At 37.6% G+C, this 11,866-nt stretch overlaps 1 pseudogene; it reads left to right on the top strand.

Annotated features, from left to right (window-relative positions):
- Positions 1-6,260: 6,260 nt before the first annotated feature.
- LOC113584311 lies at positions 6,261-9,363 on the top strand (annotated as a pseudogene).
- The last annotated feature ends 2,503 nt before the right edge of the window (positions 9,364-11,866 follow it).

Below are 11,866 nucleotides of genomic sequence, written 5' to 3'. Positions count from 1 at the left end.
CAAACAACCATCTAAACAACCATTTATGTCCAATATTGACATGGCGAAAACAAAGCAGAATCCCAGAGTTGCTGAATTAACAGCAAGAACAGCACATCAGTGAAGAACTGTTGAAATTTTTTTTTTCAAATCTGAGCTATTTTTGCCAGGCACTGTAAATAGTGGTACATTAGCAATTGCTGATTTAAAGATGGCAGATGTAAATACACATATAGTGAATTCTTTTGTGATTTACATAGAAGATAGAGTCCAAGGTATCCACCAGCATGCTAAAAAAACTCATTACGCATGTTTTTTGTGATGAAAGTTAAACTGAAATATGCAAGAAGGCTGAGGTATGTATTGAAGAGTTCACTGTTTTAAATTGTGAATACAAGCAATCAAACATTTTAAGAGGAGTGGGAAACTGTAGAGCCATTTGAATGTTGTGATGGAAATTATTATTCAATCATGTATTATCATGTGATTCATATATAATCATGTTAATCCTTTCTCTATGTAATCCTATATGAATAGTTTAGTCTGCATACTCTGTCTCTGTATATTGTGGGAACAAGCAACTGTTGGAATGTTGCTTTATGACCTGCCTGTGTGGTGACCTGCAAGTGTCGTAAAGAGGGATTAGGCTTATTTTATCTTGCAAATTGTGTCTGTTCTGGTGAGTGCTCTGGTACTGCAGGAATGTTCATCGCAATAAGGAGCAGGAAATGGGTAAATAGGATGACCGAGCACCCCTCCCTGGGGGATGTGAAGTTTAGATATAAGGAACAGAGTCAGTCTACCCCTTTAGAGCCTTTGCTTTAGAGCATTAGCTCTCACACAGCTGTGTTTTGTATGTCTTGTTTTCTTTATTAAATTACTCTTTTAATCACGTCTGGCTTGCTGTTTATTCAAAATTCCACCACAATGTGTGATTGGCTGAAGATTTGACACAAGACCAAAAAAAAGTCTGGAACAAATTGTCAGATAGTAGTTCAAGACAAATTCATGTATGCTCCAGTTTTACCTCTATTGCAGAAATGTAACAAAGCCTAGGCACCAGTAACTCAAGAGATATGTGATGGTTCTTTTATTAAAGGCTAAGCACCAGCTAATATGACAGTGTCAAACACATAAATACAGTGAACGCTGAGTTTCTATCTTGTGATTATAGATAGAAAAACATTTTTGATGATGATCATGCCACCCAGAGATTCCAATAATGTGGAACTCACAGACATAGTCTGAAACTGAGTGGTTGCCTAGGCAGAGTTTTGATAGCATCTCACCACATGCTCTGCCCTCATGAGGATGGTCAAAGACTGTTTTAAGTTTTGTGAGAAAATATGTTGTTCCATACAGCAGTAGTCCAATCAAGGGCCTTGTCTGTAATTTGAGATGTGATAAATGCTATTTTGGCTTGATCAGAACAAGGTGGATTGCTGCTAAAATACAAGGAGCATTGTAGCAGAAAACCCCTGGGTGAACTGTTATACTTGACTGGCTTGCTGGGAAATACAGGATACAGGATTACTGATGGGAGGTGCAACTGAAGCTGAGGGTAGAACTCTCTGGATAGGTGAGGTCATGGCTTGTAGTTGAGATGTGAGATCTCTCATGCATATCCTGAGGTCCGCCATATTATTTAAAGCTTTGTGTACTTTTTTTCCAGGCTTTTTTTTTTTTTCTATTACCTTTGGAAGCTTGACATTCAGAAAGTTATTGATGTCTTCTATTTATGGTTCATGATCTGATGAATATATCTTCTCAAAACAATTTCTGAATTTTCTAGATACATTCTGGATTTATTAGTACATTTCCTATATCAGGGATGGTGAGATTTCTGGAGAATCATTTGTTTCTAGAAAGGATGCTCCCTTCTCTTTGAATATAGTTATCAAATTCCTGATCTCTGAGCATGATGTATTAATGTCAGTTTATGTGGCTGGTTCCCATTCCATATGATTGAGATTTGTAATTGTAATTGTAATTGTAATTGGATGTATTTGTGTATGTGTGATGTTTGATATAATTGAATGACTAATTAGTAAGTAATTAATGCATGAATTTGATTTGTGTGCTGATGAGTGTTATGTGAATTCTTTGGTTTTTGGATGTTTTAATCACCAGCCAAGACCCAAATTTTGCTTAAACAATTTCTGTAGAGTTCCAGCTATGCGGTTTGTGAGTGAGCTTTTATATCCAAAGTAAAATATAAAACTGTATTAAAATTTCCATCTATTATTATTGGGTAGTTTGATATGTTTAAAACATATGAAGAACTCATGAAGAAAGGAAGGCTTATCACAATTCTTTCCTTATTTAAGAAACTTCCCCATCTCTGGTTAGCTATTTGTCTGCATCAGCACCCGCATCTGCATTGTCTCAAACTAATGTCATTTGCCTTGAGTTATCTCTGCAATGTGATTTTATTTGTAAGTTTCTATTAATGTTTATATAATCTTTATAGTTTGAACAGAATTGATCTGTTCTTACTTATACTAAAGAAATGTTTTCCACTTATAATTTTATAATTTTGAAGTGCCATTACTGGCCCACTATGAGCTACTGCTTCCCCCTGAGGATAAGCCTGTGAACCAGTAAAAGGTGTTTCAGTCCTTCTGTTCATCCATGGCTCACAGGTTGAGAAACCCTGCAATAGAGGGTGGCTGGTTCACAATGTGGCTGTAATTATAGAATAGCGAGGAAAAGGGGAAAGGCTCTGAGCTGCTATAAAGAAAGAAAAGTGCGAGATCAGCACAAGAGCAGTACAAGTAAAAAAAATGGTAAAAAACTTTTTGGCAGACAGACCTGCAAAAGATACATCCTTTGTTTCATCATGGAAGAATATGATATTCCATTGGTGAGTAAGATGCAAAGGTTGTTTATATTAGAAGTACACTATAAACTACACTATTGATGAACACTATACACTACAACACTGACGTGCATATTAATGTAAACAGATTAACAGATTCTGGGTACAAAGTCAACAGCAAAATAATAAAAATAAATAAATTATGGTAAGATGGATTTAGTAAGGTTTTTAAAAGTATGACCTTGGTCTTATGACCTATGGCACACTTTTGAAAATGAGCCCAATTGCTCTAGATTGGGTTATGCTCTGTATGTATGAACAAAGTGACCGAACAAATTTTGCACCTGGGATTTTCTGAGTTAATTACTATATTTGACTTGAATTGAACTGTTGCCAAATAATATTTATTCAACCTTAATTCCATTTTGCTCCATTACTTTCCATAGATGATTTCCATTGACCTAAGGATGTATTTAAATATCCAAATCTATGATCAGATAGGTTCCTCAACTCAACATATTGAATATTTATATTTTGTATGCTAGTGTTTGACTTGTTGTGTTTCATTTGATGATTCATAGTAGGGGTGTTGCAATATTCTGGTAATAAAGATAGTATTCATATTTTTAAATTAATACTGATGTTATGTTAATAATACACACAAATAATATAAATAGTCCAGCACCAGTAACAAATGCAGATATTATAGATCATTTATCTGTTCATCTGGTTACCTTTTCACTCTACAGTAATTAGTGTGAGTATTCTTTTCATATGCTTTTGTAAAATTGTGCTTACAGACTATCCATATCCTTTCACTTTTGATTTTGATTGTAATTCATTTTGCATGTTTCATGTTATTCAGATCTCACTCAGAGTGAGAGACTAAAATTCAACAATTGTTAAACTTATGGATTAATGTTTCAGACATATGTATTAGTTGGTATGAGATTTACAGATAACAAAGTAGGCAATATATGCAAAAATTCACAAATAGGCTGATATCAATGCTAGATAATGCATCATAAGCTAATAAACATTTAACCTAGTGGCACGCACTGGTATTTAATAAGTATTACCTACACATGCATCAATTACAGCTCTGCAGCTCTACAGTTTGCTACTCAGATACCGAGCAGCTCCATGACCAGGGCAGTCCTCAGGCTCAGTCTCGACTGGATTCCATCTGAAAGGGTAGGGAGGCTCAATCTTGGCTGAATTCCACATAAAGGAGCATGAATAGCTCAGAGAGAAAGAGATGAGCAGGAAGAGGAAGGAAGTATATTTGTAGATATGCAAACAAGTGCATATGTAGGCATAATACATTTCACTGAATGTTATCTAGAAGTTTAAGAAAACATTTTATGATCCAGCTCAGTTTAAGGATAAGAAGCGCATCAGGATCCAATTCTGAGGCAGGGAGTATAATCTAAAATGGGGTCTTCGAGGCAGAAATAGCTTGGAGAAAGGATAGAGGCACAGGATAAGCTATGAAAACAGAGAGAGGTCTAACACTCTGGTACCATATTGCTAAAGTAAAGCAGGTCCAACATGTCGGACAATACAGGGTAGACAATACAGAGTGAGAGGAGTAAATAGTCACTTTTACTTATGCGTTGAATGTGGCAACATAATACTAGTGAATGAATGGCACTGTAGTCAGAATATAGTCAGAATACCTTTGACAACATCATTGCATGAGCACAATATGCTAGTCAAAGGCTTGTGCAAACAGGTAACTTTTCAGGCTAGTCTTAAATATTGAGTGTGTCTGAATCCCTACTGAGGTAGAAAGTTACCTGCTGCTTTTTTTAAATTCAAGGAACAGTCACCAAGCCATCACTCTATGAGCGAAGGATACACACAGAAATATAGGGTTCAATAAATTCCCTGAGATACAGAGGGTCCAGCCCTTTTAGAGCTTTTTACATCAAAAGGAGCATTTGTAGTCAATACAGAATTTAACTGGTAGCTAATCCTGTGCAGAGAGAATGAGAGTAATGTGTTCAGATTTTCTGCTCTATGTGAGAACTTCTGCAGCCTGTTGCATTCTGGACCATTGCGGCTTATTTAGTGATTTACTGGAACAGCCAGCTAGAAGAGCACTGCAGTAGTCCTGTCTAGAGGTTATGAAGGAATAGCTGAGAATCTCAGCATCTTTGATGGATAATTATATATAAAGGATAATATCTTTCAAAGCCTGGTAATATTACATAGGTAGAAAGAAGCTGTTCTGAATACATTACATATGTGTGCATCAAATGATAGATCGGAATCAAAGATGACACCTAGGCTTTTTACATTTGTGGATGGATTGACTAAACAACTGTCCAGATTAAGAGTGTGATTTGAGATCTAATTTTATTCAGCCTTAGGTCCAAGTAACAAGTTCTCAGTCCTGTTTGGATTAATTAGAAGAAAATTGTTTGCCATCCAACATTTAACTTATTTTACATATTCTGTTGTTAAGATTGCAGGGGTCATTAGATTTAGTTGACACATAAAGCTTAGGAATGAAAGCTAATGTTATGCTTGGCACAGAGCAGTTGCATGTAGAGGGAAAATTGAGCGCAGTCGATAAAATCAGATGTAAACCAAGAGAGCATGACTTAATTCTCGCTAGATTTTCATGCCTGTCAGTCAGAATCATGTGATATATGATATCAAATGAAGCAATGAGATCAAGAACAAGGATAGTAGTAAAGCCTCTGTCTACTGACAAAAATAGATCATTCACAACTCTAGTCAATATTTATTTTGTAGTTGGCTATTCTTCCATTCAACACAGAGCCATTCAAACTATATGTTGCACCATTTACTCTCTCATCCTCAGGTGGTATTTTAGTGATAGTACATAGACACTGAGCCAAAGTTCTATGATCAAGATCATCGGGGCTAGACAAGGAGGAGGTCACTGGTAGGCTGTAGTGCTGGTTAGCATTTCAGATGTTTATTTAAACTGTACTCCTTTGTCAAAGATAGGCACCATCATTCCATCTGGCCACAGTACTTAATGTTTTAGTAAACTGCTTATTAGATGAATAGAGTTGTCTGTGTGAGTGTGGTGACTCCCCACGATGGAAGATAGCTATTGCTGCTTTCACTGCATGCACAGTAGTCTTGAACAGTAGTCCTGAACTTCCCAATATTTGTTTTGTATGTAAAGTAGTTACAGCAAATACAACGGCGTGCAGGGTATGTTTAGAATTGTATTAAAGAGATAAACATAAAGTGGAAATGCTCAGAGTTGCAGGTGTGTAACTAAAGGCAGATAGTTTCCTTAAATGGATCGCCTACATTCATATGGTGAAACAGCTTCACCAACAGTGTTCATCTCATGCATAGTAAGACTTGGCAGCTGGTCTCTTTCTTTACATGCATCAAGTGTGAACTGAAGTTCTGAAATAGCTTATTTGTGATACTGGGCTGATGGTAGGCAATCTTGGATAAGAAGCTCAAGAATATGAGCAAAGCAGGGTTTGGAAGGTACATTTCAGCAGTTTGTGTAGTGGGGACAGGCTGCAAACTCTCCAGGTTTTTTCTCCACTGTTTTCTGTATCAGGACAGTCTAAGTAGGCAAAGCAGCAGTGTGCCCCTCCCTGTCTCAAATGTTACAGAGATTAATTACCGTATAAGCCATTCCTATGTGTTCTTGCAACATGACATTGAATAAACATAGACCCATTTTTGTTTGTCATGTAATACCATTTCACAAAGCTGTACATACTTACTCTGCTACATGATCACACAAACTCCTTCTCTCCCCTACTCTTTATCTCATTTGCTCTTTTCTGACAAGCACCACCTGGGTGTCCTACATGTTGGATCTGCTTTACTTCAGTAACACGGTGCCAAAGCGTCAGACCTCTCTGCAGATCTACATGCGAGTGCCGTTCCTTGAGTTAGACTTCCCTGACTTCCCTGTGATCCCTTCAGGTCTGTGTCCTGTCTACTCTTATGAACTATAGTTGTAAAATATGGAGAAAAATGGAAATACATGATAAATACACGGTTAAAGATTCACCAGCAGTAACATCCATACCCCTAATCTATTTGAATAGTGCATTCAGTTGGGATTTCTGTTTTAGCTTTTAAATATTTTATTGTAAAACTATTAATATGCACTCTCATTCTTCTTTGATACATTTTATTTTGCTATTCTATTCATCTTCATCACATAAAACTCTTTGTAAAACTCTCCTTTGTAAAAAAAAAAAAAAAAAAGCCATACAAAGAAAACGAATTTTTAAATAGAATTATTAAAGGGCTCATATGTCTATTAGACATATTATACATCAGTATTACAAAGGAGATTATTGTAATAACGATTAATAAATGATATATTACGTAGCTGTACTACACACAGACAACCTGTGGGCTCATTAGCATCTCATATAAACAGTAGAAACATTTGCGTGAGCCAGTGTAAACTGCTGTGACCTTTACGTGTCATAATTGCACTGTCACACAATGCAGTTGTGATCGTGAAGGCAGGGAGACAAGAGGGATCCAAAGGCATGTATTTATCATACATGTTAGTCAAAACGAAGTGTGGAGTGGCCAAGAATGAAAACAAACAGCAGAAGCTAATAGTGCTGGCAACAGCTATTTGGAATTGGCTCAGCAGCCGAAGGCTCAAAAGAGGCAGACATACTAGGCTGCCCCAATGCACAGCACTGCAGACAGGTACCTGTGAGCTTAAATAGACAAACTTAAACAAGGTACATGTGTATGTGATAAGAAAACAAGGGATTGTGAATGACGTTGGCATGCTGCGTGTGTGTGTTGATCAATGGGTGTGCTCTTCTGGTTGAGTGCAGGTGGCACACTGTGATACCAACCAGTGATAAATTTCATTATTTTTCTTCCTTATGCAGGAGTGGAGCTAGTAGATAAATTGCCCGCCGCATCTTATCAAAACCCATCTTCCTGTTCAGTTGGTGCCCAAGACCTTCTGGGAACAAAACTGCAGGGTACTGTATGTGGGTTTTGTTCTCTGTAACGTTTTATCATATGTGAACTTCAAGTCTGTGTTTAGGGGTACATTATATAACAGGAACATTATATAAAAGGAACATTATATAACAGAAAACAGACAGTTAAATCCTGAACAAAAGTAATGAACACCAAGCTCAAATGGTGCAACTGGTGTAAACATAGTTTAATCTTCACTCCGGCTGTAACCATTACCTAGTCAAGCTATCATATGTAATAATTTACCTCTTCAACGAACACCAATGGCTTAAGCCATTTCCAATGGCTTAATTAATGTCTGTCACATTTTTAATGTGTGTATATATCTATGTGTATATAAGTTTACCAATGATATGATCAGTCTCTCTATCTCGCTCCAGGTTATCTATATAGCTCGAAATGCCAAGGACAATGCTGTGTCCTATTTTCACTTTGAACAAATGGCCATAGTGCAGCCTGAACCAGGTGACTGGAGTACATTTCTGCAGAACTACATGGATGGAAATAGTGAGTTAATGTCTACCTCTACAGGATCTGTGCTGACCAGTGACAGAAGGCTGTAATAATATTCATATGAATGCTTCTTCAAAGCTAAAATTGCTCTCATTTATGAATATCTTCCATTTGACATTATTTCATTTTTTTTTTAGAGGTGTTTGGTCCTTGGTATGATCATGTGTATGGATACTAGGAGCAGAGGATGACATAATCAAACATTCATTACATGTTCTTTCAGGATATCGTGGAGGTAGGGAAAAGTAATATATATGCCAGTTTGAACAGGTGATGGTTACAGCTGGAGTGAAGATTAGCAAATCTTTACACCAGTTGCACCATTTCAGCTTTGGGTGCTTTAGTGTTGTTCAGGAACGAACAGCGTGTTTTCCATTTACCTATAGGACACTGGGCATGAGTTGGAGCGCTTATGCTCCTTCCTCTGTATATCTGCTTCAGCAGAGGAGAGGGAGAGAATCACCAAATCCACTCACTTTGACGCCATGAAGCAGAACAATGTGACCAACTACTCAGACGTCCCAATCATGGACTTCAAGATCTCAATGTTCATGCGCAAAGGTCAATATGCTTGAATTCCTGTGAATAGTGAATAATGGTAGGCTAAGCATTAAAAGTGCATGTCTTTGGGCTGAGGGGCTTTGTAGGAAAGTCTGGATGGAGGTTGTAGGACTGCAGGCTGGACTCCTTCTATTCTCCTTCTAAACTTGTTTCCTCCATATTTATTTCTTTATGAAAAGTTGGTGACTGGAAGAATCACTTCACTGTGGCCCAGAATGAGAAGTTTGATGAACACTACAAGCAGAGGATGAAGAACACCATGCTACAATTCCGAACTGAAGTTTAGAGCTTCCTGAAACATTCCTATTTCATAATATTACCTTGTTAAAGGACACATTTTGATCTATATATATTGTTTTAGATGCACTGTAAAATGTAAGAAAATTATTTAAAATTTTTATGACCCTATCACAAGGGTCACAAGGGCACAACATAAAAAAACATGGAGATGCACACTGGGTTTCAGACATGCATCGTTTATCTGTGTATTGCACAAAAAATATAATCCCAATATAAAACAATCCCAAACTTGAGTATTTCTTCATGGTAGGCTTACAACAACACAACAAACAAAAATTAACTCACGCCAGCTCAACCACTAACTTCCCTAAAAACAGTAAATAAAATGCAACACTCCTACCATAACTCCCTATTGTGAAAATAGAACATAGAAAAGGCAAAAGAAACAGAGTTCCCACCCAAATGACTCCAAACAAAAAAAGAAATGAACAATATTCATAACAGTTGTAAATCTATGAACCTCAGTACTATCTCTCTGTAATAACTCAAAGCTCCTGTTTAAGAACCTTTACATATAACCCCTTGAGGCCCTGTGCATAAAGCCTCTAATTGTCAAGCACACGCTCCTAAAGCCCTGTCCAAAGACCTTACGGAACATTACACTCAGTACACACTCATAATGCCCTTTCTAAGAACCTAACTAGACAGCAAAGTACTAGCTACCAAGGCCCTATTCAAAGAACCCGGGATGGAAGAGGGTACATACAAACTCATAACAGTCTTAGCTGACATGGCTACTCGTACCACCCCCTGATGTCCCCTGCTGTAGCCCACCAACACCCCCACCCCAGCAAACTGCTCTCTGTTGCCATTAATGGACGTTCTCTTGTCGGATATCATGATGTTACTGAGCCTCTACCCATCTCAGCTGCCATGGCTACTCCCACCTCCCCCTGATGTCCTTTCCTGTAGCCCTCCTCCCCAGCCAACTACTTGTCCTTAATGGATGTTCTCTTGCAGGATGGGTCTCAGATACATGCACACCCCGGGACCAGACAAGGCCTCTAGAAAGTTGGACTAGTCATTAATTGCTTTTTTTTTTTTCATTTTTTAAATTTGTTTGTCTCTTTAAATTGTTATTATTGTGGGGGCCATTGTTGGCCAGAGGAGGATGGCCCCCATTTGAGACTTGGTTCCTCTCAAGGTTTCTTCCTCATGCTTTCCTGCCACTGTCACCCTTGGCTTGCTCACTGGGGACTTGGACTTGGACATTTGTAAAGCTACTTTGTGACAATATCTGTTCTAAAAAGTGCTATATAAATAAATTTTGATTTGATTTGATAACATCCTATTTCAGCAAAAGCAAAACCTCAAAGCACAATAGCATGAATAACAATCTTGTAACATCCAAGGATGCTTATTCAGATAATTATAAATAGTTTTCTAGGATTGTTTAGTGGTGTTAATTGCCAATTTAAGAACAGCTTGTTTGTAGCACATTATCAGAAATGGATTCTAGAATAAGATCTGGCCATCTCCTTTGAGGATTCAGTTATCACACCATATGAAAATGCAAAAACTTTGGTGAGGTCCAGAACAACCATCTATCATTCTCTGCCCATGTTACCAGCCTGACCTGGACATACAGGTTTCTCTTACATAATATCAGGAGCATTCAGCCATTTCTTTCCAGAGATGCCACTCAGTTGCTGGTCCACTCCCTTGTCATCTCAAGACTGGATTACTGCAACTCACTCTTGACTCACCTATGATAAGCAAAACGTAACTTGAAATTATTTTCATTTATCTTTATTCAGGATAAAGATTTGAACAATTAATCCAAAGTACTAACTACTAGCTACTAAGTAATGGAATGTAATCAGAAGTGTCAAGGTAGACCAGCCATCCAGCAAGAGAGAAACGCCTGCTCACACTAGGGACCAACACACTTACCGGCTTCGCTCTCAATCGCCTGAATATTGATTGCGTTCACCTGTTCCTTCAATTCACACACTTATTTGAACGCCACAGGTACACAAGGACAATGCTGCACATTAGCGGTTCACAGACCTGATGCTCTTTGAACATCGCTACATTGTCTTCGTGCCAGAAATTGCATTTTGTGTTTTTTTGTTGTTGTTGTTGTTGTTTAATCAGTGCTCCTTTTCAGTCATTCTCAGTGGATAATAAAGAGCACTTCCCTGCAACCCCGCCTCTCACTTCCTCCGCCTATGTCACAAGAAGGTTATTTTAATATAGTAATCTTTTATATTAGATTACAGATTCATTTGTTTCCAGGTAATCAGTAATCTGTAATGGAATGCATAGGGAAAACTCCCAGTCCTGTTCTACAGGTGACAATTCTTATTCAAACTACCAAACCATTTAAATGTTTTTCTGTAGTTTGCCCTATAGTGATTCCCAGTAAAGAACTGGTTCGTTTGTGTTTTAAATATTATTGAATCTGACAGGACATCTAACATTTGTTCTGATGCATAAAAGTGTTAGAAAAGCAATGCTTTAGTAATTACTTTAGTTTTAGTAATGCTAAAACGTTTTAAATTATGCAGTCATTCTTTATTGGACTTTGTGAAAGGTTAGGAGGTGAGTCAAGAAGAGGATCATAATTAGATTGAGGATATTATGTGGCAGCATCTATGTGTGTGTTTATTTAGGAGTGGTTGAGACAGGTGAGGTGACCAATGGATGGGGTGGTCCACGATATGCAACTGTAACAGTATAAGTAAGAGAGAAAGAGCCTCTTTGCATAATTCAGTGCTG

Source organism: Electrophorus electricus, chromosome 18, assembly GCF_013358815.1.
Source record: "Electrophorus electricus isolate fEleEle1 chromosome 18, fEleEle1.pri, whole genome shotgun sequence".
NCBI lineage: Eukaryota > Metazoa > Chordata > Actinopteri > Gymnotiformes > Gymnotidae > Electrophorus > Electrophorus electricus.
Note: the sequence above shows the minus strand (reverse complement) of the source record. Positions and strands in the feature narration are given on the sequence as shown.